This window comes from Gordionus sp. m RMFG-2023, chromosome 4 (assembly GCF_954871325.1).
Source record: "Gordionus sp. m RMFG-2023 chromosome 4, tfGorSpeb1-WG-v2, whole genome shotgun sequence".
Taxonomy (NCBI): domain Eukaryota; kingdom Metazoa; phylum Nematomorpha; class Gordioida; order Chordodea; family Parachordodidae; genus Gordionus; species Gordionus sp. m RMFG-2023.
Genome location: NC_088778.1, coordinates 31075833 through 31082771, shown reverse-complemented (window position 1 = coordinate 31082771; position 6939 = coordinate 31075833).

Below are 6939 nucleotides of genomic sequence, written 5' to 3'. Positions count from 1 at the left end.
CACCAATTTTTTAAAATCCTAATTTGGTTAGGTAATTGTCCTATTTTTAACCTTGCAAATTATTATCTATATAAAAACGAATATTTAAGTCCAAAATTATAACTTGCTATTGGATATTATTTATTTTTTTAAATGTGCTGCAAAAAGAATTTCTATTTTGCATATGGTTAATTAAGTCATTATTTTAATTTTACGTTCTTTTCCCCTAAATGAGAAAACTTTCCTACATAAATCGAATAAAAATACAGAATTTTAAAAAAAAATTATACAAACGGAGAAATTTATATTATTTTGCAAAACTTATATACTATATATATAATTCAATAGCATTAACCATCCATAATTAGACATTTAATCATTGCCTAAGATATATTTTAATATTTGGTTTTTATTTAATAAGGTAGACAATTAAAAACGTTACCTTTAAGTTTTTCAGCATTTTTAATGTGTAAAATGAACTTTCTACAAATGGTAATAGGTAATGTCACTATCAATAAAAAATATTTAAAATTTGTCTGTTCTATATTTTCAACCGCTTAATAAAATTTTCAAGAAAGATAGTTTGCAGATTAATAGTAGAACAAGAAAATTGTGTTCAATATTTCTAAAAACTACTAATCATCTACTTTATCGGAAACATTGAATGCACTTAAACTCTTCACACTTTTATAATATTGCCTGTGATAATTAATTATTGATTTCAAGATCTTAATAATAAAATGAAAACTTTTAAATATTTTAATAGGTCCATCAAATTTTCATTCATTACTGTTATATAAAAAGTCTAGATAATGTTGTTAATGAACTAAGTCTAGTAGACTTAGTGGAGTCAAAATTTTGGTAGAAAATATTGACCTCAAACTGACTCGAGTTGTGTTCACGAACTAAAGGGTTAACTCACATTATGGATTATAATCGCTAAATCAAGTTACTAACATTAGTCGTGAACTCAAGTTATGAACTCGAATAGTATTGTTAAGCGCTCAATTTTTTAAAACGACCAAAAAATATTACGCAAGCCTTGAGATTTTGTTAATAGATGTCCAAATCTTCAAGCAAAATATCTAGGCTTCTGTAATTTTTTGAACTAAAATATTGGGTTATTCGTTTTAAAAAAATCGATCCGATTAACAACACTAAACTCGAATCTGTAATTCAAGTTATGAATTCGAAAATAAAACTTAATTTATGAACCTGATTCGTAAACTCTAAAACTGTATTCAAACAGGGGCGTCGCTAGCCTTTACAATCTCAGGGGGCTCAACTAAAAAAATTTTTGGGGGGCTTCGCCGCCCATGCCCTCCAATTTGCTGGCTCGCGGCCGGGTTTTATATTATATTATACTTTTTTTAAATTTGTTAACTCTGAACAATTGTTCTGAATTTTAATTTTCTCATTAATTATATTATGAAAATAAACTGGCATATAAATAATTGAAACAATACAAGAAATTTTTAAAAATAAAATTTTTTAATACAAAATCTATTTATTACAGTATAAAATATTTTCGATTGCTGATATAAAAAAATTTGCGTCTAAAGAATTACAAGTGATAAAAAAGATTAATTAATTCATACATATGCCTCAATTGATAATTATTAAAAACCACATAATGCAATAATATAATTCTTAGCAACTTACATTGACAAAAGGTTATAAAACTAATATAACTCTCTGTTACCATTTTACACATTTATAGAATGGACTAATAAGGAAAAATTTATAGGCCTATACCAAATCAACAATTCTTGAAGAAGAGAGTATAAACGACCAATCCAAATCATAAAACGATTAAGTAGTTAGAGCTTCCTTTTAGAGATGATGGTAGCTAGATAAGTAATCGATAAAATTATTGTGAGATATTAAATTTCTAAAAGATTATCATCCATTTTAAATGATATATAATATATAAACGTACACAGTTGACCATTACTGTTTATCTAAAAAATGCAATCATATGATCTCAGCCGTTGTAGTAATAATCTTAAATTACATAGCAACACAAATAATAGATGCTGGTTAATTTGCAGTAATAGCCATGAGACTCACGATGTAAACGAGTATCAGAATTTATTATGTTGGATAAATTGATAAAATAAAAAAACTAAAAATCTTTGGAAGAAATATTTGTGCAAATATATTGAAGCCTTAAGTTATTTACACGGCAAGGATGCCATATTAGAAATGAAACATTTTGGAACTATAAAATAAGGACCAGAATGATACGATTAAACTATTAAGATTTTATATATTGTAGCACCACCTATAGTTGGTATATTATATCCAATGATATATATATCATTGATTGTATCTTAAAATAATACAAGTTTGTAAAAATATCAAAAATATACTTGTATTAAAAATTTAACTCAAAACTGTTTTTTGAAAAAGAAAAAAATAGCTTTCCTAAGTAAAAAAAGAAAAGATATCAAATATATTACATCTATTGTAGAATGAATAATAAAATGATTAATTTTTAAAATTATTTATCATTATAACTAAATAGAGGGGCGTTAAATACTTGAAAGCAAATTGTTACTATATTTATTATCAAAAACATTTATTAGTAATATTCATTATAATATTAGCTGTAATATATTAACTGTCAAATACGTCTATAAAAGTGGCATTTTATCTAATATTTTATAAACATCTGTATATAATAGAGGATTATAAACTATATGTCTACTTACTTATTTTTTATTATACTTATTTGGACCTTGAAAATATCTTTAGGAATAGGTATGATAATAAAATTTAAAAATAAATATACAGTTGATTAGTCATTTTGAACTCTGCTAATTACAATATTAAATTTTTTTAGTTTTCAATTAATAAATTATTATATTTATTTAATTAGGGTTATAAAATAATTTAAATAATAATAGTTAATTAAGCTTCAACTGTTAATGCTAAATTGATATTTAGTGAGTGATATTGATATTCTATTTTTAACACAAAATTTGATTGCTAGCTGACATAGTGAAAATATAATTTATATGTATTAATTTAATCTAATATTTAAAATAGTATTCATTTAATAAATATTTAGATAGTCTTATTAATTTTTAAATAATAAAATTAAATCTATATTTTACTTAATAGAATTATAAAATAAATCTTTCAAGGGGCAATCAAAAAAATTTTTATTTTTAGTTCAAGGGGTTAAGATTCCAATAAAAAAAATTTTTGCTTCAGGGGGCTATTCAAATTTTCCAGGGGCTCGAGCCCCTGCCCCCCCCCCCCTAACGACGTCACTGTATTCAAATATAGAATTAAGTGTTACGAACTACTAAAATTATATTAAATTTTGAGTCATAAACCAAAATCAATAACTAAAGTCAAAAGATTAAGAACTCGGGTCGTTTAATTCAGCACTAAATGTGTTTTAAATTATTACAATTTACTACCAAACTTCATCTATCTTTCTCTGCAGAGATATCATGGATAAAATAATATATGAAGTTACAAAATAGAATTTGTACAAGGCCAAACTCGATTTGTTGGAAATTTAATAAACACTATAATTATTAATATTCTTGAAAATAATATTCATAAAAATAAAATATTTTAAAATCAAGCTCTGAATCTGACTAAGTCCAAGAAAATGTCTATGGCAGTATTTAATGCAGCAACCACAAATGCCTTACGGGACAAAATATTGTGAACAATTATCTTTATTTCTTTAAGGGAACCCAATAACTTCTTCCAGATTTGGGCATATGATGTTACATCTCAAATATATTTATAGATATATCACATCTCTTGGCTTGGATATCAATGGTGAGTGACTCTCCCAGAATATTCACACTATATAATTATCTCCTCTTGAATTATTTTTTTCTATCATAGGAAAATTCACAGAAAATGCATATTTAATTCATTTTTTTCTATATATGGAAATTCATAAATTGTAATAATTTTTATGTTTGTACTTAATTATTATCATAAAATATTGCTTAATTCTATTATTCATTTTATGTTATCATTTTTATTTATGTATTTTAAATTAATAAACTTAATATTTAACGATAGCTGGGTATAAATATCAATATCATTTTTACAACTTGCACATAGGCGTATCCATGGGGAGAAGGCAAGGGGAAATTTTTTCCCCTTCAGAAATTTATCACTTTTTGTGAATATCATTTTAAGCTCATAAAAAATACCCCCTTAGTCTTCCCTCCACTCTCTGACCCTCAAAAATGTGTGCATATATCTTAAACAATAATTTGAAAGAAAGAATGTAAAAGTTGATATTTTTTTTATTCATCATAATTTATACATTTTTGGAAAAAAGCATTTATATATATAAAAGAATCAAAAATGTTTTTTAAGAAATGGAATATAAGCCAAAGATAAGTCTTAGACAAAAGTGAACTGTATTATAATTATTAATAATATATCAATAAAGTTACTAAATAATATAATATATTAAATATAATTTTTTATAAAGTGAGTAATATTAATTTATTTATCTTAATAAAAGTTAAATATAATTATAAACTATTGATAAAATTAAATCATAAATTAAATCAAAAAATTAAAGTACAATACAAACAGTGGAATATTATATGTCGTAGATTTACAATATATCTAATTTTCTCAATAATCACATGTCAATCAAGTAATTTTTACCAATATGGCGAATTATATATTTTACAGAAAATTATAAAATATAAAGACATCAGAAAATAACTTTTAAAGACATTGTAGGATAAATAATATGAAGATTAATTTTTACTATCATTTTTTATTTAAAATAAATAGATGGCGTTAAATAATTGAATGCAAATTGTTGCTATATTTATTATCAAGAGCATTTTAGTAAAATTTATTCTAAATATATTTATAATAAATTTCTTATACTTGTTTGGAATAAATTATTACCATGCTTTTATATTTATGTATAAACAAGTAATTTATTATATATTATATAAAATAAAACTATATTTCATATTTGTTCCAGGCTTATTTTTTTTATTAAAATTAACCTCCTATCTTTTAAATATATTTTATGACTAAATATAGACTAAGGTAATCCGATCGAAGGCCCTCCCAAAATGGGGTCTGGGGGCGAAGCCCCCAATAATTTTTTAATCCCCCCCTTAGGAAAATCCTGGCTACGCCTATGTACTGCAATTATGTTGTTTCTCTCATTGAGATGAAATAGTAATGGTGGCATCTGATATTTTTTCAGCTATATAAAATAATTATGGTTAATCATTTTTTTTTATAAAATTATCCTAATTTATGTAGATTGATATGATAATGAAAATTAATTTCTTATATAAAATATAGAGTAATGTAAAAATTACATGTTAAATAAATTACAATTAAGTTTCATGATTTTGAATGACATTTTTATTATTTAAATAAATAACTTTTTTTGTTTCTAACAGATAGACATGACCTTGTAAGATCCACATTAAACTGATCTAAAAAATACAATAAACTAATGGAATAAACAATAATTTAATTAAATATAATTCCAGTTGGTCATAGTACAAAATGTATAAGAATCATCGTGTTGCGTTATTCCTTTATCTTATTTTTTGTTTTTTGCATTTGAACTTTTATTATTTTTGTTATAATCTAATTTTATTTTATAAACGGCGTAACCTTACTTTTTTATATATTATTTTACTTTTTTGTATTTCGTTTTATATTCTAATTTATATTTTAGAAAAGGTATTTATACCTTAAGAAAAGAAAAAGAAATTAGTTAATAAAATATATTTTTTATTTAATAAAGTTAATAAAACTTATTTATCATTCACCGGCACATATTCATGTTATTCTACATGGTGCCTCCAGTGTTGGCATAAGAAACTCGCCTCATGGAAAATTTTTTTAAAAATAAAATTTTTTTTTCCCTTTGTAAATATGGTTAATAAAAAAAATTATAAAATGGTACAAACAATTCTATATAAGATGGATAAAAAAAAGGGTAAGTCATTTCAAAATTATTTTCATCAATTATGTTCGCCTTCAAACTAATTAATGTACCCCATCAAATCTCCATATACGATATTTTGTTTGAGTTAACCTATAATTCCGATGTCAACTTTTATAGGATAGACGGTACGGAGGACGTGTTGTTTGAATTTATGAACTTAAGAGATATGATTAATTGTTTCGAATTGTTAAATGGGAAACATTATATTTATGGTGACAATGATTTCATTGAATTAATCTGTATATTTACCAAAACATGAATAGCTATACCAAAAATTTGAATTGATAAAATAATAAATATTATAATTGCTTATATATGTGTCTTATTAATTAAATATGGAAATTAAACAAGAATTTACACATAAGATCCCTAAGTTAGTGGGTCCTCTTACTGAAATTTATTTAGACAGAATATTAAATTACTTTTCGACCAGTACATTATCGGACTCTATTAAAATTAATACTTTGCTTAATAATTTATCAGACGAAGTTTTTGACGACATTAAGGCAATTTGTTCTGATACCGATATTTTAGATCTTAAAATTGTGATTAAAAAGTTAACCTATCTTTTACCAGCGCTAAATTTAAATACTTTAATTAATAAATTTAATCTTCTTCAACAAAACTCATCAGAGAGTTTTATGCTGTGGTACATTAGAGTATCGAAACTTCATAAGAAATGTAATTTTTTGGACGATAGTAGATTAAAAGAGAAATTACGGACATCTACTTTAAACGATAAAATTAAATACAAATTCTCCAAAAATTTTGACCTTACATTGAATCAGATGGTGGAATTAGGGGTGAAACTGGACTCTAGTAATATTAAGTCTGAGGATAATGATATAAGTTATATAAATAATGATAAAAAATCCGATAAAGATAAAAATTTTTGCAGTAGAAATGATAATAATTTTCGAAATAATTTTAGAAATAATTATGATAATAGATATAGAAATGGGAATTACAATAATAATTTT